Genomic DNA, 23689 nt, shown 5'->3' on the forward strand with positions numbered 1-23689 from the left:
ATAGTACCTAAAGAAGTCTCCAAGATGTTACATGGTATTCTAAGCCATAAAGACTAATTACTAGTGGGAACCTTTCCCAGTTGGAAACCATTGTCTCCTGTGAAAGGATACCTGAAGGTTTAATGGTGGGTCCTGCTAATACTCTTTTCATTACCTAAATACTCTTACATAATTAGAAGCCATTAGAATACAACACCAGGAAAACAGCAGAGGTGGAGGCAGGTTCTTCGGGAAGGCCACAAAAGGTGTCAGGAAATGAAAAGGTGAGGAACCATGACACGACAGGGATGTTTCAATGATCAAACTCGTTGTACAATTCTATGACATCACACTGGGCTTTTCTTTCCTGTCACTGACAGTTATTTTAGGAACAAAAACTACTTGATTATAGATTATAAAACACCATAGAGCATTTATTTTAAAGGAATATTCCAGGTTCAAACCAAGATAGCTCAATTGATAGCATTTGTGGCGTAATGCTGATTACAACAAAAATATTCCAACTTTTCCCTCCATATCTTAAAAAATAAAATCTGTTCCAGTAAGGCACTTACAGTGGACGTTAATGGAGCCAATCCGTAAATGTTACAATTAGGGATAGATATTGCTAGCAATCCACACAATACGATACTGTGATGAGGAGGGCGGCATGGCAGTGAGTGTGCATGGCCGGCCAGAAATCGGGCTAATCAGCCGAGGAGAGGAATAAGGGCGAGCCAGATGCAGCAGTTCGGGAGAGAGAGAGAGAGCCACATGCGGCTGCCATGTGTGTGTGTGTGTTTATGTTTGTGTCTTTTTGTTTCATTAAACATTATTTTGATGGTTCATCTGGTTTCCGCCTCCTCCTTTCCATTGAACACGTTTTAACACGTTATTTTTTGTATAATTCATTTCACCAAATTATCTCATTAAATTGACTGCCCTAATATTAATATATGTCCGATTGCTTAAATATGTTTAGCATGTATTCAATGTGACATAAGTCTATACCTTCATTCAGAGATTTCCATGGGAGGACACCAATCCAGCAGCAGAAATATTTTACACATGATATTGTCCATTAAATGTGGGATAAGTTGATATGTTTTTAATTATTGCAGATCTGCTTTGCCAATGCAGTTGCGCCCGCATGCATTCATATTTGATGAGTTGACTGGGGCGCTTACCTCATTGTCATGGAAAAGGCACGCGATGAAGATTATTTCAGTTTGTTGGAAAATCATACCACAATGGGGGGGTCACATGATGCCCTGCAAGGAGCAGACGTGTAAACGCCGAACTCTGCGCACTTTGCTAGTTTAGAATTATTTTTGTAGCATAATCCGGTGAGATTTCATATATCCTGCTACATATATGTTCTTTGAAATCAACATGGCAAAGTCAAAATCCTCAGGCTCTGGAGATATCAAAAGACACTTACTTGCTCAAGCTGAAACCTCTGATGGACCTGCAGACCAGGGACTCGGTTTGGATGGTGCAGCGGGTGAAATCCAGCGTTAACTGTCCAACATGTTTGTGATGCTGATGAAAGTTGTTGTCGACTTAAGAGGATCTTGCTGTAATGTTTCGATCGATTATGGTGATGGAAACAAAATTTTCTGAGTTGGTTAGAAGAGTGTCGGACATCGAGAAACAGATCGAATATCTGGAGTCATTGGAGAGAGAATTAGCCACGAATCCGCTAATGACCAAGATAGATTTGGAACGCATTTTTGAAAAAATTAAGATTTGGAGAACCAAAGTAGACAAAATAATGGAATTGTTTGAATTCCTGAGCATGAGGAAGGCCGAATTATGGTGAAATTCCTAGACAAGCTTTTCCTAAGTTTGCTCGACATAACAGACCGTAAGCTGGAAATCGAGCGAGCTCACAGAGTCCCGCCTCGCAGATCCGCTGAGGGAGGCCCCGATCAATTCTGGCCAAATTCCTAAGATCATCCGATAAAGATCTTGTCTTGCGCGAGGAGAGGAGCAAAGGCAATCTTTCTTGGAAGAACCACAGCATTTTCTTGTTCCCAGACTTTGCAAACTCGACAAGAGAAATGTGATCGCATTTCAACAAACGCTGATTGAACATGTTTAATCTGTGAAAACAGATGCCAACAAATGCCAACAGGGTGAACACACTGATCCGACAAAACCGACACAACTGTTAGATGTTGGTTGTTTGTTGGTGTCTGTTGCCGTTTGTTGGGGCAGTGTGAACTGGCCTTCAAAATGACAAACACATTCTATAGTAAAATTTACTGCCGAAAATAATTGTATTCAATCCTTGTAGTGTGTACAGAACTGAATTGAATAACTAGTTGTTATTGAAGTCACTTCACTCTCTTTTGGACAACAACAACTTGTCTTAAAAGGGTCATGAAATGGAGAATCAAATTTTCCTTGATACTAAGACATATAAAAGGTAACTGTGATATAAAATCTTACTGTAAATTTCAGAACTCAAAACTTCCTCCCCAGTCTAAAAAGAGCATTTATAGTTACCACCCTGCTGAAACATTTTTGTTTTGAAATATCTCTGTTCATGACGTCATGAAACATTGCTCATTTTATTTACATGTCCCACATCATGCGTCATTACACCTTTGGTCCTGCCCACTGGTGCTCAGTTCAAGTCAAGAGAGCAGGCCTTGTGTGGCTAACTATTCCTGAACACCACAGAGGACCCCTCTGGAATATCTTGAATTATTTTGTATATAAACATGAACTACATAGATTCTTTGACCGCTGCCATGTATTTCTCCACTTTTAAAAGATGCAGTCATCTTACATTCAGCTGCTGCCTCTTGTTGTTTTGTGAACAAATGCCTCAAGGACGCATTCTTAAATCTGTTGGTGTATGTAAACATGAACTAGATGGATGTCTTTAACGGTTCTGATGTGTTTCCGTCGATGTGGACCTTAGTGTGCCTTCAGTGTGTGTGCATATTTTTTAGCTTATATCAGCATTACATTGAATCATAATACGATTCAATCTTTGCAAAGGAACTGTTGAAGAATGGGACAGTTAAAAACACTTAGACCAGATCAAAAACAAGTAAACTGTTTCATTAATGAATATTTCAAATGTCATGACTGATTGAAAGTTTGTGGTGCTGAGTGTTAACAGTTGTGTTTGAGATGAACAGTTTAATATATTCAGATACAATGTATAGGATGCGTGTTGTGTGTAAACCCTGAAATTGTTTTTTTATAATGTTGTGGATCTTGTTCATTCTCTTCTGATTGAGTTTCAAAAATAGCTTAATTTAAGGGGCTTCTATGTTAGCTAGATGTAAGTTTTAAGGAGGCGCTGAGACAGAGGGCCAAAAACAGTGTGGAGATCATATATTACTAAATTATGACCGTTTTGGTTTTTACTTGAAAAAGTTAATGGAAACGTTTTGTTTTCAACAGCCCAATCACTAATTTTCTTCTATATAATAAAATCGATGCTGGAAAATCAATAGGCAGCTAGTGAAGATTAACTTAACACATTGGGAAAATCTACAATCTTCAGGATAACCATTACATAACCTAGAGGTTATTTGGTTTTGTGAATTTCAAACATTACATTGGACTTCACTTGTAAAAAGAAGCCTATAAATCAAAATTGAAGTGTTCTCTTATAACCCCAAACTGAGAACAATTGGTGCTCCAGAAATAAAAATGACATGTAAGCAAATATGAATGTAAAAATATGTGATATTTGCTGTCGTGAACGTCTTGTCATTTTATGCCAGCCTTGGCACTCTAACTTATCAGAATATGAGCTGATTACATTAGAATGTGCAAGATAAGTTGCAGTATGCAGGTAAAGTAAATGGATCATGCGTCCCACCATGAGATAAACACTGACATGAGTTCCTAACATTTTGGACAACAACCATGACATCACTTTCTCTGACGACTTGACTTCTCTAGTCAGTGGTAATATGGTTTTTAGATACTACTGATAGCAAGGATGTAGATAATCCAGCCTGATCTGAAAAACAAAATACTGTGAGATTTTTGTTTTATATTTTTATATTTAACATTTCATGTTTTATCGAGTTTTAAATCAACAACACCTACCTCCCTACCCTAAACCTTTAACCTAAACCTAACCGAAAGAGTCAAAAAAGCAAATGAGAGGAAAACGCAACCATGTCATTTTGTGATGCTTCTATGACACTTTCAGCTCACGTGTCGACTCAAGTGCTCTTCACGACTCGTACCCCGGTCCTTTACATCACATGTGGAATGCTCTATCAGTTGAGCTACCACACAATATGATCAAGAGTGAGCAAGCTTGTAAACGTAGTTGGTTATTTAATGCAAACATTAAAATGTGTTGCCTTACAAAAAGTGTTTAGATGTCTGTGACTCCACGTCAGGGTTCGTGTGGGGAAATGAGGAGACTGAGAGCAGGCGACGCACTTCAGGTAAGGCTTTTATTTTCTTTGCCTTTGTGTGCAGCATATGCACTCTGTTCATTGTTTTCACTCAGTTCAATAATAAACTTCTTCACAAATATTCAACAGATTCAACAGTAAATGTAAACAGATGGCAACACTGCACACTTTTTCTCTCTCTTCTCTGGCATGTTCAGCTGTTTTAAGGAGTCTCTCTGCTATCACTGTAATGAGAAACAGCTGTTTGAAATCACGTCAACCAGCTTGACGAGCCACACCCTCTTTCCCGCAGACAGACACACGGCCACGCCCCAATCACCACAGTGTCATAAGATAACATTTGTGGGGAACAGGGGGAAAAGTACATCTTTATGAACTGGTAATCTGCCATTTTATTCTTGATTTGTGTGAAAGTGAATAATAGTCATTGTTGTTTTAGCGCCTCTAGTGTTCATTTCACCAGGAAACTGTGGCGATACGTACAACGAGCCGCTCAAAATACTTTTGAAAAAATTTAACTGTTGTAATGTGATTCTATGAGACCAGGGCTATAATCAGTTTTACCCATTTGTTTTTACCACTCTAGACACAATTTTGTACTTTATCGATTATCAGCTCTTTAATATTTTATTCTTTAATAAAGGGCACCTAATAAAAACTAGGACCCAATAAAGCCAATACACCACTGTGTGTTCAACAAGTCAAAACATGAAGCATTTTAGCTTTTATCTCGTAGACTTTTGCTCAAAATAGAGATAAAAATTCATTTGTGACCATTTTTATTGGAAAAGTATGGAACACCTTAGGAGGACCGGGCGGGATTTTCTTTTTTTTTTTTTTTTCTGAAATGGTTTTACATGCCCTTGCAAAAAGTTTCATATATTTACCATGGTTTTACTATAGTAAGTATATATTAACCTTGATATTCGTAGTAAAACAATGGTAATAATACAGGAAAATACTATGATTGTAAAATTTATAATTTTGTGGTTATTATTTGTTTACAACAAATACCATAGTAACCACAAGAATTACCATGGTTATTCTACAGCGTACTTTATTAAAACCATGGTTTCAGCCCAAAATAAAACATGGTTTGCATACAACAGTAAAGATTACTACACTATCACCATTACATGATTTCAGCCAAAAATGATGGTTACTTCGGTATTTGTATAGTAAAACCACAATAACCTCAATATTATTTTTATTACCATAGTTTTTGTTTTCCTGAATTATCACTATGATTTCACAAAGGATATCATGCTTAAAATATGGTTATTGTAGTAAAACTATGGTAAATAAAATATTATTAATTATTATTATTTCATTTGTCAAAAAGCAGAAATTAAATTATCAGTTAAAAATCGGTTATTTTACATCTAAACATAAAAATAATCAGTATTATGTAAAATGTAATATCAGTTGATCTTTACAACTAAATAATCAATATGTGTATAAATGTAAAAGTTGAAGAATTTGTCACTGAATATCTCATATTGCTAAACCATTTTTTCACAATATTGTCTATGGTGGTTAAGGCCCAGACTGACAGCAACTATACTGGCCAAAGCATTGGCTATTAAAGTCATGCAATGTTAGATGGATTGCAATCGTTTCATTACTCAAATCTTTTGTTTACAGCACAGAAGGACAAAGTTTCATTTTTATTCTCCCTTACATAACATGTAAGTCTAATAGAGAAATTCAAAGAAAACAGAGAAAATACTGCAAGTCACTTCTTGGCAAATGCTGTGCAAGGCAATCTCTAATGTTTGACTAAACTCTTGGGCCTGACAAGTATTTTAAGATCCCAAAGCTGAAAGACAACAATCTGCCAGGTGCACTTTTCTCCTAATGCAACTCCGTTGGAAAATAAGCTGCCAAACAGATAAGTAATCCTACCTGGGCAGTGGAAATTGCTGTAATTCTCACATTACATTCGTCGAGGCCATGTCAGGTAGTGGTGGGATCAGGTGACAGCTACCTGTCAATAAATTCAACACAGTAACATTTCATAAGAGTTTAAAAACAAACTGACACATTATATAGTAGATGCATTCACAAAACTCTATATACATTTATATGAAAATGTTTGTTTCGTGAATCTCTCCAAAAAAGATCAAGTTATGGGGCAAAATACACTTACATTTTTTTTTTATTTAAATTGAAAATTAGGAACATTTTCGACCTAATTTTTCATTACCATACTGTGTTCAGACATTTGACAAATAGGTGTAATTTTTGAGAATATGTTTTGTGTTCATCAGAATTAAATTTTTTACATTTATGCAAATTTTTGGCCTAATTTCTCATTACCGTAATGCATCCACACATTTTATTTTGTTTTTTTTATTTTAGACAATTAGCCGTTATTTTTGTGAAAATGTTTGTTTCGTGAATTTCATGAAAATACATCCATGTTACATTTTTTTTGGGGGGTTACAGCTAGGCACATTTTTGGCCTAATTTGTAATTACCGTAATCCATCCGGCCTTTTTTAAAATTTTTCATTATTCTCAAAGGTGATTCTTCTTAAACTCTCATTACTTTACTACAGTCATTTTTTCCTATTAAAATAGGCATAAATTAAAGGCAATACAACTAATACTACCATAATGTGTAAATACTTGATCATTACATAAAATAGTCATTTTCCCTTAATTACGGTTGTGACAATAAAATTATTATGCATTAAAGAAATGGAAAAGTAATTGAGAGGGAAAATGCGATCAATTGGTATTGGAAAATAATGTAACAATTCAACAAATTCCAGTCGTCCTAAATATATTTTCAATTTTCTTATATTTTTAAAATATAATTGTGTCTTTTTAGTGTAAAATGTCCCGAACAGGTTCTAGACTGCTTTTGTGAGATTCACCCTATTATACACATTTTAACATAATACAAACGCCATACAAATAATATTACAACAATATTATAAATAAAGTAAACCGTGAATTTATATCAGCTCATTTGAGATATATCTACACAATTAAAGCTCTAGAAATACCAAACTGTTGAACTGCATAAACGGATTATTCTATTGCTGGTTTGAGGAATTGGTTAATTATTAAGACCAGCTCTAGAACAAACACTAACATATAATTTACCTTCCTCAATAACCTCAACAAGAATGTGGTTTTCTTTGAAGAGCCCTTAATATCAGATAAGAGACTGAATCTCATAAAGAACATGTCTGGCTCATATTTCATCCCAAAATGAAAATAAGTAAATATATTTTGATAATATAATACCTATTTTTAGGACCACTACAGTTTTTGCATTGAGAAAAAAAAAATCTTATGTCACAATGCAAAAAATCGTAATAAATAAAATAAGTATAGGCTTTCAGCAAAATATGATTGCTTATTTTTTCCTTTTGATTTTGGGGTGAAATATGATCCAGACATTTCTTTGTGAGCTCTGTACGGTCTCTCTCAACAGATGAAAACATTACATCACATCTGACTGTTAAAACATTCCTGTCTGGAATCCTATTCAATGACCTTGAGACTGCTGACAATCATGCTACAAGGCAAAGGTGAAGTCATGAATCATGTCATTATTCTAAGACACCAAAATGTTTTACATAATTTCTTTTAAAAGTGATGGTACAATACATCTATTATAGGCCTATTAATACCAAGTGCAAATATTGTCCGCAAATATATGGCAGTCAAGATTTTGAATAGAAACAATACATTCCTATGGATCTGTTCACACTGGAGGACAACATGTATTCTGAAAACAGAACAATGCTTTTTTCTTAGGTGAATCAGTCTAATTTATTTTCTTCTTCTGCTCATTAAAAACTTAATGAGTGACAAGACATGGCTCATGTTCAGAATGGACTACTACCTTCCTTACTACTTACTGCATGCTGTGCAGTACAGTCTACTGTCTACTATTTGTTTTAAAGTATGCTAAAAAAAAAACACATTATAAGGACTGTTGTCAGATGACCTAATCACATTGTATGAATAATTCAGTGAGTGCATCCAGTCATCAGAAAGTAAATTCAATTGTTATTTCACCATTTTTTAAATGCAATTTTGTGTAGAAATGCCTTCACATTTTTTGATCAGACTGCCAAATGTTAAGTCATTTATTATCTGATTTTCCTTCAGGTTCATTCATCAAACTGAACAATAGAAGGTCATGTAGTTGGTCATTCGGGTACTCTGCATACAGAAAATTTGCATACAAGCACTACCGGTCAAAGTTTTGAAACACTTACTCATTCTTTATTATAATTTTTTTCACATTTTAGAACAATAGTGAAGTCATCACAATGATGGAATAACAAATGGAAATATGGGAATTATATTGTGACTAAACAAAATAAAAAATAAATCAAAACTGTGTATTTGATCATCTTCAAAGTAGTCACCCTTTGTCTAGAATGTACTCTTGACATTTTCTCAAGCAACTCCTTGAGGTATCACCAAGAGCTGCTTTTCAAACAGTATTGAAGGAGTTCCCATAGATCTATGTTGGGCATTTATTGGCTGCTTTTCTTTATTATTTGGTCCAAATCATCCATTTATTTTAATTATATTTTAGTTTTGTAATTAAATAAATTAAAATGGTGGCACAATTATATTTTTGCCTACAAAACTAATTTCAAACATTTATGCATCCACCTTCAGATCAAAAGATTTTTAAGATCATGAGAATCAATTCAGTCAAGTGTTTCAAATCTTTTGACCGGTAGTGTGTGTGTGTGTGTGTGTCTGTGTCTGTCTATGTAGGTGTATAATAAAAAAACTAATGTTAAGTTTTCACAAGAAAAACAACAGCAGACACGGTTTGAAATGGAACATTTCCATTTGTTCCTCTCAAATTTGACTTGCAAATAAAAACGGTTTGATCAACTGAACCACGTAAAGCACATGTGCCCTTGCATATATGTGAACTAATATGAGTGTGTTAAAACAAAGACAAACCACAACAGTTTACATGCTGACAATGAGACATATTATCTGGGCCACATCTAACCAGAGAAGTATTTTCATAGTCTACACTGAAAAAACTAATCCTAATTAGTGTTTTGGTATCACTTCCAGTAAAAATATCTAAACATCCTTAAAACAAGATACACAAAACTTTAGATTATATAATAACTTTAAGCATAAGATTTTAGTCATTTTTATCAGAAAGAAAAATATTTTCTTGTTTTAAGCATAAACCTCACTACATTTAGTGAGAATTATGTGTAAAACAAGATAATTTACTTGAGAAATTGCATAATATTTTATTGTTTAATTGAAATAAAAGGCATATCTTGAATAAAAATAGATTTCTTTACATTGGCAAATTGTTGCAAAAATCCTATTAAATGTTGTTAATTTATACCTAGAAGCAGAATTGCATAATATTTTGTTACTTTTTATCTTGTTCGTCAAATTTGATCCACAATTTTCCCCTTACACTGCATAAAACTATCTGTACAAGCCTTCTGAGAATTACAGATCTCAAGATGTAAATATCTTAGCAACCAACCATATAACTGTTCATATTATTAGCTAAATGCATTCAATGTCTTTTGTTGTTGATGTTAAAAGCCGATCGTCCAATCAAACTCTACAGTATTTTGGCACAAATTAATCGAGACTATGCCTTTAAGGACATTTTTGTGAACCTTATGATACAACATTTAGTCACAGATTAGACTTTTTATGAGTGCTTGCTGAACTTTGCTACTTGGCATTAATTTCAGAGTTAAGGGGGAAAAGTGCAAATGAAAGGTGCAGATGGCATTTAACAAAACAACACATGCAATTATGATAAATGTACCGTTATGAATTACCTAAGAATAAAAGACAAAAATCTATTTTATAATTAACAAGACAATATATGTACTTATGCACTAAAACATTGTTAAAATTAGGGATGTGCAAAATGCTAAATCACATTACTATACCTACAATTTTGCAAAAGTAGTTTTACACGGTTCGTTGTACCGACAGCGGCAGTTTCCTGGTCAAATGAATGCTTGAGGCACTACAAAAACAGTGACATTAATTCACTTTCACACAAAACACGAGTAAAACGACAGATTATCAGTTCATAAATATTTTATTTTCACCTTGTTCCACACACAATGTTATCTTATGACATCGAAGTAATCTTGTAAGGTGATAGATTTTAACGTTTGCAATACAACTACATTTACAAACAGGACTTTTTTTTAATCTAGCTCCAGTATTTCTGCTGACTCAAACATTGTGTTTGAAATATACTGTAATTATGGGATAAATGCCACGTCTGCCACATGTCAGCATATTGTAAATAGCTCCTTCACGAGCTGAAATGACAGCGGATTTATGTGAGACGCACTGACAGTTCATCTCACTCACGTTCATGTATCTTCTGTCAGGGTGAGAGTCAATATCATGAGGGGATTGAGTTATGCCCTCCAAAACGTTAAAATGAGCTTGGAATTGACATTTTCTTTATTTTCTTAAACATGGAGAATTTCCAAGAGAGAATCTTGTCCAGGCCACATTGCACCCCAAAAAAGCTAACACAAATTTCCAATTATAATTATATCTTTTTCTTTTTAAAAAATCGCTTATATTGATTAGAATTGACCCCAGTTTACTCAGACAAGCATCTATTTATTATTTAATCCATCTCAGGCTTAAAATTGCTGCTCTTTTATAGGGGTGGGTAAAATATTGATTTCCCTGATGCATCTAAAGAGAGAGAGTACCAGTTTTTAGAACATGTTTGACAATTCAATGTAAATATTATTTTATCCAATTAATCAATAAAGATTTAACAAAATCATATCATATTTATTGATAAAAATACATGGATTTGTTCATTTTAAAAAGCCAAAATATGACAAATTATAAATATATATATATATATTATTAGTAAAATGTATATTTTCATATATTTTTCATAAAACAAAAATAAGAAATGAAGTGTGTCATTTTGTTGATGTTTAAATTAGGGCTGTTGATTTAACACCTTAATGCAGGGCAATTAATTATAGAAAACATTACTGTAATTAATCTTGTTCCCGGACTGTAGTAAGGAATATTCCTACTATCGGAGCAGCATCGGAGCAGCATCGGAGCAGCATCGGAGCAGGGGTGTAAATAGTACTCAGAAATTAAGCTTAAGTGAACTTACTGTGCTCAATTAAAAGTCCAAGTATCTAGCCAAAAACATATTTGAGTGAAAGTAAAAGAATTCACATTAAATTGTACTTAAGTATTAAAAAAGTAAAAAGTTGCTAGAATGAAATCAAGAGATGAGATTGTGTGAGAGAGGATGTTGATAAATTCGATTGGCTTAAGTCGCCTTTTTACTGTCTCCGAGGACTGTCATTTTTCCCACCCACCCCCCTGGCATTCACAACCTGGTCAAAGAATCATGTTATAATAACTACATTTTGTTAAATGATTTTTATGTAACACGTCAATTTCCTGGTGGAATGAACACTACAGGCGATAAAACAACAATGACTTTTATCCCCTTTCACTCAAATCACGAGTAAATGACACATTACACAAACACTTTTCACCCGGTTCCTCACACAATGTTATTTTATGACATATAAACACTTTTACTGTCGCGCATGACTCATTGTAATTTCAAAGCTTGTTTAAGTGTGATCAACTTGCACGTTAGCTCATCTGAAAGAGCATTTCATATGCGATGCAATGGAACGGGGTACGAGTCCTGAAGAGCACACAAGCGGAGAAGTCAAAATTGACATGGTTGCTTCAGACGTTTGCTTTTTCTGACACTATCGGTAAGGTTTAGGTTTAAGGTTTAGGGTAGGGAAGTCGGTTTTGTTTATTTAAATCTTGATAGAACATTAACCTTAAAAACCTCATCTGTTCAGGAGATCATTTCACTCTTCTTTAGCAGCACACAGTGAACATTTCACTTTGGAACTGCCCCGAGACGTGTAATGAACCACATAAAGTTATTTAGCAAAAATGTCGCAAGTCACGCAATGTTCGTTGCATGGGAGAAGGCACTCACGAATTGTGATGTTAGAGCACCTAACCCTTTGAGACAAAGAGAAACATAAATACATTTCAATTGAAGCTTTTAAGTAAGTTACTAATGTTGTTGGTTTTGTGAATTGTTTCTGAGGTTTGCTACCAAACCTTGTTGTTGAGCAGATGGATGAATTCAATAAAATGTATAATTAATAATTACTCTGATTCCATTATTTTTATCATCATTATTATTATCATCATTTCTGGTTTTATAGTTATTATTATAATTAATAGTTGCTAACAAAAATAATAACGATAATAATTCAGCAAATAGGGAGTAGAAATTCATAGATATGATTTAAATATGAAGGCAAGTGTAGAAATAAATGACATGTACATATTTATTTACAAAAGCCTTTTGTTTATATATATAGAGTACTGTGCAAAAGTCTTAGGCACATAAGATGTTTCACAAAAGCATTTGTCTTATGATGGTTATTTATGATATTCAGCTTTAGTGTGTCAATATGAAATATAAATGTTAGACTCCCAAACATTACTTTTACAAATAGAATAGAATAGAAGAACATGTAGAGCTGCAACAGATGTCATGGCCCCCACACAGCCCCTCAACGAACATTGTGTCAGTCTGAGACTACATTAAGAGACAGAAGCAGTTGAAACAGCATAAACAGATAGAAGAACTGTGTCAAATTCTCCAAGAAGCTTGGAACATCCTATCTGTGTCCAGGTGTATCTAGGAGAATTGGTGCTGTTTTAAAGGCAAAGGTGGTCACACCGAATATTGATTTAGCTTTTTTAAGTTTACTGGACTTTGTGTGACATTAAGTGATAAATTAGAACTATTTATGTAATTATTTTTGAAGAAATCCTCACTATGCAACATTTTTCACAAGTGCCTAAAACTTTTGCACAGTACTGCATGTATGTATATATATATATATATATATATATATATTTGTAACAAATGATCATTTTTAACTTCATAACAGTCCAATCTGTAGAAGTAGCAGGCGTTTAGAATAGAGTTTAGGACAAAAACTGTCAGTGTTTCTCACTTCATGCTCATAGTTTTGAATAAATACATTACATTCAGTCAGATGGTTACATACAAACAAATATTGCAACATATACGAAGCTCAAATCAGATCCAAAATTACACCTCTGCAGATGCTTGGAACTCCATACAGCTGCCGTGCAACACTATTTGAAATGACTGACTTCAGGTCTGTTTTTGTCGGATGCAGAGTAAAGGTGGCAAAAATTGAATGAGTACTGTGCAAGTTTTAATAAAATTATAAGGAGTAAAAAGTAGTATTTATTCTTTGGAAATGTAATAAAGTAAAAGTACAAGTATTCTGTTAAACTGCACTTGAATAAAGTACAAATCCCCCAAAAATACTTAAGTATAATATTTAAGTATTTTTACTTGATTACTTTACACCCCTGCATCGGAGCAATTCATGCTTGAAGTACCGGATCAGGCCCTCCACATGGTTTAATGTGGCCAGCGGCTAATTATTGTAAAAGCATTTTTATTTTCTTTGGATACTTCAGTTAACTTGCATTGGGACTTAACGCGTCTCCACAAGCGTTTAACATAATCAGGGTTGCCAGATAAGAGATGAAACACCCCCAGTTTGAGATTTATACTTGTGCAAATTGGAAATATTCCATCTAATGTTATACTTATTTTATGCAATCTGGCAACCATGCACCATGCACACGAGTGCACTATTTCTGTCTCTCGAACAAACTTAGATCTGTAGTGCAATATTCTGCTCAAGGAAAAGTGTTATACGGCCACTCTGTGTCCATTCTTGAGGCTGCTTGTGATGTTTGGTGCTACAAATTTTGCAGGTAAACCTTCTCAGTGATAAAAGTAGATCTCGGCATCATTGACATGCGAGCAAAAGCAAGCCAGAGATGAATAAGTATATGTATTTATTATTTGTGCAATTTAGAAATGTTGCAGTCCCTTCACACCTGTATGTTAATTTAACTCTTGCAGTAATCATTTATCATAGTCATGCAGTCTGTGTTATTCTGTCGTGTGCTGAAAGTCAAACCATCGAGGAGACCCGCATCATGTCCCTTTTAGCATGTATTCGGGTAATGTTTTAGAAAAAAATAAGTCAACTCGCCCGCTTTGCGACAAACATTAAAAGTTCTATAAATGTAATTCTTTTTTTTATTAAAACAGACCTCTGATGTAGAAAGTGTTAAATTGAATAATAAATGAACTGGGAAGTAGAGATGGTAAAATAAATTTATAAGCTCAGCCTTTATTCAGTTTTTTGCACTTCTTAAAACCTGATGTGGCCCCTTTACCAAAATAGTTGCCCACCCCTGCTCGAGCTGTATTGGCAATTCACAGCTTATAAAGAGCACACCACACTCAGTTTTGCTTGACACTTTAGACAGCAGAAGATTAGGACCAATATAAAAAAGTTGCTTTAGAAGGATATATATTGTTTATTTTCATTTTATTGAACTTAAGCCTATTTGTGTTTGAATGCAAAAACGCATCTTCATCTTGTGCTGTCTCAAGTGTCAAGCAAGCCTGAGTGTGATTTGTTCTCTGTATAAGCTGTGCATTGTTTAAACAGCTGGAGTTTCGCTTACTGCCCCCTGCTGAAAACAAGAGGTACTTCAAGCTTGAATTGCTCCGATGGTAGAAATACTCCTTTATACAGTTCGGGGACATGATTAATTGCCCAAATTTTTTAGATAATTAAATCTCACTGTACTGAGGCATTAAATCAAGAGTTAATTTAAATATCCACAAAATTACACACCTCAGCAAAATATAATTTCGTATTTTCTTCTTTTGATTTTGGGGTGAAATGTGATCTGTATATGTTCTTGATAAGTTTTCTAAAATTCACCCGGAAACAAAATAACAGTAAAAATATTCTCAGGGGCTTTTTTTTTTTTTTATTAACTTGATCTCATTAAATCAATGCATTACAAAAGTTTCACTAAATTCTTGCTTGTGTACTGTCATAAGAAATTGGTGCAACTTTTGACCAACAGAGGAATTCTCCTCTCCAGATTAACAGCCGAGTGCATTTATAATGTCTGTCGTCTCATTGTCCTACAGTATGTTTTTGTCACACTTGATCACTCGCTGAAGCATTCTGTCACATTCTACAGGAATTTCCCCAGGGAGCCGATGGTCGTCCGTTTGGATCACGCTGCTTCCTCTTTATGAGTTAGTCATACAATTTATTGTGCACAACTCTCTCAGTTGATGAACTATGAGTATGTCGATTGATTTCTAACACTGAAATAATGCTACAGAAAGCAACACTATTACTATTGCTTATATTTAACATTAGTGATTTGAGCACACCCCTAACACTACGTATTAAACTTTAGTGCATAACTCATCGCACCCATTTGTGCACTATTTTGCATCATGCAGCTTATTGCAGAAAGGTGTACTAGTACATTTCAAAGTGCTTTATGTAGCCTGATCTCATGAGAAATAAGTGACATTTGAGAAATAAGGTGTCATTTTTGAAAAATTATATTAGGCTATATGGTTCATTACACGTATTGCAGCAGTTCCGATGTAAAATATTCACCAAGTGGCACTAAAAGAGAGTTTTAAATCATTAAACCTACCTCCCTACCATAAACCTAAACCTAACCGATAGTGTCATTAAAGCAAATGCGAGATGAAAAACGCAATTGCTGAAGCAACCAAGTCATTTTGTGGTGCTTCTATGACACTTTGGGCTCACGTGTGGACTTGCGTGCTCTACAGTACTCGTCCCCCGATCCTTGCATCGTAAGTGCAGTGCTCTATCAGTTGAGCTATCGCGTAAATTTATCACACACGAACAAGCTTATCAAAGTAGTTTGCATTGAAATGCGTCACCTTACAAGTCAGGCACTATAGTAAAAGTGTTTAGATGTCATAATATAACACGGTGTGTGGAACAGGGTAAAAAGTAAGTGTTTAAGAACTGATAATCTCTTACAAGTCTTACTCGTGAATTGCGTGAAAGGGAATAAAAGTCATTGTTGTTCAAGCGCCTCTAAATGTTCATTTCATCAGGAAAATATTGCAATATGTACAAAGAGCCACGCAAGAACTACTTTTGACTCAAGCCATAGCGACCAGTATATCACAGAGACTTGAGACTACCCACCTAGCAACCAACCTGTACACCCTAGCAACCGCATAGCAACATACTAAAAACCACTCAGAACACCTGATCAACTACATTGGAACATCTTGATAACTAGCCACAATACCTTAGCATTAGGGCTGAAAAGACAAGTCAACATTATTGACAAAGTCGACAATAAAAATGTGTCAAAAATGTTTCCGTTGTCGAATAGTCGGTTGATCTCATTTAACATACATGAAACTTTAATGATGATGCAGGAGAGAATCACTTCAGTTCAAAGTGAACAGAAAGGTGAGAGAGGAAGTCTTCACCCCATTATACACTACAACAAAATATGTTTTTGATTCGTTTTTGTTTTGGCTTGTTTTCCCATATAAATATGTAAAAATTTACATTTTCTTTAGCAGCTATACTGCAGAAAAACACTTTTTATCTTAGAATGTTGAAAATAATATTAAAAATACAAATATTTTAAAATATCTAAAAATCCTTTAAAAAAAAAAAAAAAAGTTTCATTCACCTGAGCAGCAGCATGTAAGATATTTAGTCTTGCTTTTAGAGAACAGATCTTGAGTATAAGTATATTTTGTCTTTACTGCACTCACAGAAGTATAACCAAGTGAAAAAATACACTTATATACAAAATACACTTACTGTATATTTAAGATACATTCTCTTAAAGCAAGTCTAAATATCTTATATGTTGCTTCACAAGTAAATTTATCTTGTTTTAAGGAGTTTTAGACAATTTTACATGGAAAACAAGACAAAAACACTTGATAACAATAGTTGTTGTTTTTACAGTGAATTTCTTTACTGAATTAATTCCCATTATATCAGTGAATGTCATTTAGATGTATTTTTTAAAGATGATTTTGTCCTCTTTATTGTTAGCAAGCATGTTTAATACAACCTTTTAAGTCAGGCACAAGCTGAATAATCGATTAAAAGCTAATGATTAATTGTTGCAGCAAATGTTTTTTATAAATAAATAAAATCGCAGAATAGTCGAATAATCATTCTAATAATCATTAGATTAATCTATTATCAAAATAATCATTAGTTGCAGCCCTAGTTAGCATCAATCATATCAGCCCAGTCCACACAACTACAATTAACATACTCTTCAGAAAATGCAAACATTTTGTCAGTGTGCTGGTTCCCTGATGTGACCAGCTGAAGAACCGCTCCTCAGAAACACACACTGTGCTTGAGCTGAGATCATTACACAATAGGTTCTGTTTCTCAACAATACCCCAAATGAACACGGCTTATTCTGGGACAATCCACAGGACTGAGAGAGTAAGAGGGTAAGACATCATGAGTCTGTACATTCATACAATGACAAAACTCGAATCTTTGCACCGCTCTTCTCCAAACAACAACAGTCATAGTTATTCATCGTCGTTAATATAATATCTTCTGCCAATGATTGCATCTGGATGATAAAACCTGGCATTAAAAAAAACTACCTGGCCATTTTTATCCCCAAATTTGACCCCAAAATCTTTTTCCATAGAAATTTAAGCCTTTTTTAAGAACGTTAATATTGAATGATTTTTCTATTTTGTGATTGGGTCTCAGCCCACTAATCATCACTAGTTTTTGAAACCCAAATTTATTTTCATCTAATCCTCTGTGGATAATTTAACTTTTTATCAGCAGATCTGTTAAAATTGGTTATATGTAAACGTTCTGCTCAATGTCAATGTTAACTGAATTTCTTTTTTTGTCAAAAAATTATATCTTTTTTTTTTTTTTAAGTTGTTGCAGTCAAAAATACTGCTGGTTGGCTGAATAATTAAATAAACACAAAATGTTCAATTTACTCTTTACTCTTGGCTTTAAAAACAAGTAGGCTTATACAAACTATTCTCGATTGCATATAAGATAATCCTAAAGAATGAGGCTTAATGTCAAACTGAAGTTGAACTGGTAAACCATTGGTCTAATTAAACTTAAAGTGAAAGTTTCATTTAAATAAAAAAATTATTCATTTTTTTATTATTTCATTTAACAATGCATTATATTATAGTATATCAATATTTTATAAAGATTTATTATATGTACGTTCCTTCCTTTTCATTTTGTTGGATGTTGGTAATATTAGTTCCACTTTGATTATTTTGCCGCTGGGAGTGTAATAAGCGTGACACGCTCTCTCGTAGGATAAACAAATGACATGAGAATAGAGGAAGAGTGCATGTTTCTGAACTCTACAGGTGTTACTGTTAATGCTGTTTGATCAGCAATCATTTAATAAACTACCGCTGATGATAATAAAAACTGCTTCACGCAGGATGCAAGTGTAAATAAAGTGCTTAGTGGATGTAAGGAAAAGGAACTGAACTCTGAAACACTATAATGTTCTAATTTTATACAGACAGCACAGCGCAAATAAACTTCGAAGTGAACAGACTATTTATTTAATTAATTAAATTGCAGCCCTTAATGATTTAATAATCCTACAAGGTCAATTCGTGATTTCGATTTTATTTAGATTAATTGTGCAGCCCTAATTAACATGCTAAATGCTAAGTAGCATTATTGATTTATGTTGTCAGGTTATGCTAGTTAGCTAACTTTTAACAAGCAACAGCATACATTAACATGCTAAATGCTAAGTAGCATTATTGATTTATGTTGTCAGGTTATGCTAGTTAGCTAACTTTTAACAAGCAACAGCATACATTAACATGCTAAATGCTAAGTAGCATTATTGATTTATGTTGTCAGGTTATGCTAGTTAGCTAACTTTTAACAAGCAACAGCATACATTAACATGCTAAATGCTAAGTAGCATTACTGATTTATGCTGTTAAGTTATGCTAGTTAGCTAATCCTCAAACTAAGCAAACGCTCCGCTCTTCACATCAAAGGTAATGCAGCATAATAGAATTGGTTCTAAATCCCAAAATAACAACATTAAATACTATTAAGTCATCCCCTTTTCTCATCATGCTCAAAAATACATAAAATACCAGGGCGTGCTGAGTGACTCCAGCTAGGTCTCCTAAGCAACCAAATTGGCCTGGCTGCAAGGGAACGTAGAGTCACATGGGGTAACATCCTCGTGGTCGCTATAATGTGGTTCGCTCTCGGTGGTGTGTGTGGTGAGTTGTGAATGGATGCCGCGGTGGATGTTGTGAAGCCTCCACAGTAATGCGCTCAACAAGCCACGTGATACGATGCATGGGTTGACAGTCTCAGACGCGGAGGCAACTGAGATTCGTCCTCCACCCGGATTGAGGCGAGTCACGCAAAGCATTCTGGGAACAACAAATCCCCTACTCATGTTGTTGAAAATACTTGATTGGTGCACATTCATGGTCAACATAATGTCATCTAGTAGAGTGCACATTTGAGAGAATTACATGAATAGAAAATTTTATGTAGATTACAATTAATATGATTTAGTAAAGCGGACAAACTACCTTTTCCCAATTTTTTTTTCAGTGCAAGTGCGAGAAGTTTTTTGCCGTCCATTATGTTGATACACCATATTTGAATTTGGACATGAAGGTGGAGTAGACATGAGCTTTAGCAGAGGGTTAGATTATCTGTGAATAACGACTTAAATTGTGGTCTGTTTTTGTCCTTTTTTAAGCTTAATGAGTGGTCACTATAAACTGTTGTAAAAAAAAAAAAAGAGCGGTCATCTTCAATGATTTCTACTTTTGTGTTCCACATAAAAAAATAACTGCACACAGGTTTGGAATGACATGAGGGTGAGTAAATAATTACAGAATTTCATTTTTGGCTGAACAGTCCCTGTAATCCTCAAGGGATGACTGGAGAATTTTTTCATGGTTGAACATAATCAGCAGACTACACAATTACATCCTTGCATAAGTAATTGTTGGACACTATTCATTACAACAAGAGCTCAGGTGACTGCACTCTGGATCGGTTTACCTTCATCATGTCCGACTAACATCTGCCCTACCTGTAATGCCATTTTTAATGTGTGATAGATATATTAGATCTCATCAAAAAGAAAGTTTTGCAATGAATGCTACTGTAGCAATTACCCCAGAACAGGGATAGTAGACCCAGAAATGAAACTTCTGTCATCATTCACATGCTTTCATGTCGTTCCAAACCATATGACTTAATTTCTTCCAGGGAATAAAAAGGAGATGTTAAGCAGAATGTTAGTCTCAGTCACCATTCACTTTCATTGCATTTTTTTCAACACAATCAAAGTGAATGGTGACTGAGACTAAACTTATTGCTTAACATCTCCTTTCTGTTCCCTGGAAGAAAGAAATGTTTGGAACAGCATGAGGGTAAATAAATGATGACCAAATTTTAATTTCTGTGTGAACTATCCCTTAGTTCAGCATTCCCAGTTTGTATGTGAAAGTCAAACAAGTTTGATATAGTGAGCTCTTGCCTGGACAAACCAGTTTGCATTGTGGATGTTTGTTAAAGGAAACGTGTGAACACCCAGACAATCAGCCGTTTTCCTCATATTGTCTTCATTCAAAAGGTCATTACTGCAAATGTTTCTTCATGGACAAATGATTATTGCAGTGAAACAAAACTCACGTCAATAGCCAGACATAAAAGTATGCATGGCGATACTGGACAGTGTGCAAGAATAATTGCACCTGTCATGGGTTCTATAGAAAAACTGAAAAACTTCTTTGTTGTTCAAGAACATCAGTTGTGATAAAAAGCTCTCTTCGCACGCATTTTGTGGATCTGGAAGATGTGTTCCTTTATACAGTATCTGTGAATGTGGAAGGTGTGCCTTATTGGTGGCAAGCAAAAAAATAAAAAAAAGTCACCTTTTAGATTTAAATAAGCAGAAACTTAAGAGTCTATGATTGGATCATTATTGCAGTGATTCATATGTTTCAGCTAGGAACAATTATTTTATCCCTAACTGATGCAGTGTGTAGCTTCTCATTTCTTAAACAATCATGTCGGAAGACTGATCCCATGATCGTGGAAAGGATGTTTGTGTGTTTCAGAAGGGGGAAATTATTGGCCAGCATCAAGCAAAAAAAAAACAACCAAGGAGATTACTGAAATCACTGGAATTGGGTTAAGAACTGTCCAACAAATTATTAAAACATGGAAGAATAGTGTTGAACCATCAGCTTTACAGAAGAAATGTGGTTGGGATAAAAAGACAAGAATTTACAGGATTGGGAATAAACAGCTGTGTGGCCACAAGAAAGCCACTTGTTAGTGAGTCTAATCAGAAAAACCTACTTAAATTTACTAGGGAGCATAAAGATTTGACTGGCGTAATGGACAAAGGTCATGTGGTCTGATGAGTCCAGATTTACCCTATTCCAAAGTGATGGGCACATCAGGGTAAGAAGGGAGGCAAATGAAGCGATGAACCCGTCATGCATAGTGCCCACTGTACAAGTCTCTGGAGGCAGTGTTATGATCTGGGGTCGAGGCTCAGCCACGTTATACAGCAATAAAATGAAGTCAGCTGACAACCTGAATGTACTGAATGACCAGTTTATCCCATCAGTGGATTTGTTTCTTCCCTGTTGGCATGGGCATATTCCAGGATGACAATGCCAATATTCATCTGGCTCAAATTGTGAAAAAAGTGGTTCAGGGATCATGAGGAATCATTTTCACACATGAACTAGCCACCACAGAGTGCTGACCTTAACCCCATTAAAAGTATTTGGGATGTGCTGGAGAAGACTTTACATAGTGGTTCGACTCTCCCGTCATCAATGCAAGATCTCGGCCAAAAATTAATGCAACTCTGGACAGAAAGAAACGTTGTGACGTTGCACAAGATTGTCGAAACAATGCCATGATTATTGAGCGCCGTAATCAAAGCTAAAGCTGGACCAACTAAATATTAGAGTGTGTGAATTTAGTTTTTGACCAGGCAGTGTAGTTTAGTATTGCGTGTTCTGGCATTTAGCTTCTAGCTGCAATGGCATTTGTTTGTGTGTCCAATGTCTTGCATGCTGTGTTACACCTGGATCCTACAAAGCCCACCGAGGATGTGGGGAGGCATGGGGAGTCTTTTTTCACCAGAGGACTGATAGAGTTTCAACAACAGATAAAACCTTAGTGTCTAGTTTCCACCGAACAATGCTCAGAACTACTGTAACCTTTCAAACCACTCTAAATTTATCTTACACATATTACTGGGCCAAACGAACACTGAATAATTCAGCTAACTCTACTGTGACCCATTTGATAGAACCAAACCGGTAATGCAACACAGTTGTTATGAACAGACAAAGAACTGAGCCAAAAACCCTTCCAAACTAATTTTCAACCCATGATCACGTTCTGAAAAATATTGGCATTTTAAGATGAGTTTATGTGTCATAAAAGCACAAAATAGTTCTAATATCAATAATTCACTAAATCACAATACTATATAAAGACCACTATAATAGTGACCATACAATAAATATAATTGAAAAACAACAATTATTATTTATTCATTATATATTATATTATTATATCTGTCTATCTATCTATAATAACTTTTTTTACACGGTCTGATCAGCGTGATCACATCTTTCACTGGTGACAAAGTCCCTCAAACATACACTTGAGAATAAAGACCCCCTTGTGTAATAATAATGTTAGTACAAAGACACCTTTGCTTTATAAAAAATACGTGCATTTTAGTATACTAACTACACTAAAGCATATTTAATGTGCATCCAGTCTAAACTAAAACCATTCAGAATATTTCTGTCCACAGAATCTTATATTATCCACCTGTTGCAGTGTGCCGTTGAGCTAAACTATCACATTTACACAGCGATACCAACAGTTTAAACAACTCCACTGAGAGCAGCTTACCTGCACACATCAGAAAGGATGTATTCCGACCTCACTGTACGACTCTTGCGTGTTTCATACCATCAGCGTCTGTTAATTACACAAAATGCCTATTATAAACACAACTCCGAGCGTCCTGACCGGTCCTGACGCTTCACTCAGCCACACTGTACCGACTGCCACCTCTGTTCAGAGAATGTTGACGTAGATTAGCAAGCGACCAATGAGCAATTGGAGGCGGGTTTATAGTAGGCGGTGTTTATTAAGGGGCGGAGTCAGCACAGGAGAAACAATTTCTGAACCCTTTATGATCAAACATACAGGTGAAACTCGAAAAATTACAATATCGTGCAAAAGTTCATTAATTTCAGTGAAACTAATATATTATATA

At 34.9% G+C, this 23689-nt stretch overlaps 1 protein-coding gene across 1 annotated transcript in view; it reads right to left on the minus strand.

Annotated features, from left to right (window-relative positions):
• The window catches only part of LOC127627701 (protein Shroom3-like), a 56487-nt gene extending 33025 nt beyond the window's left edge, over positions 1-23462 (minus strand). The window contains exons 1-2 of the mRNA XM_052104204.1: positions 23320-23462; positions 6285-6366 (exon numbers count right to left, since the gene is read on the minus strand). The gene's annotated coding sequence lies outside the window, so the exon portion shown is untranslated. The remainder of the gene's footprint in view (positions 1-6284; positions 6367-23319) is intronic.
• Positions 23463-23689: the final 227 nt, after the last annotated feature.

Source organism: Xyrauchen texanus, chromosome 34 (genome assembly GCF_025860055.1).
Source record: "Xyrauchen texanus isolate HMW12.3.18 chromosome 34, RBS_HiC_50CHRs, whole genome shotgun sequence".
Lineage (NCBI taxonomy): Eukaryota > Metazoa > Chordata > Actinopteri > Cypriniformes > Catostomidae > Xyrauchen > Xyrauchen texanus.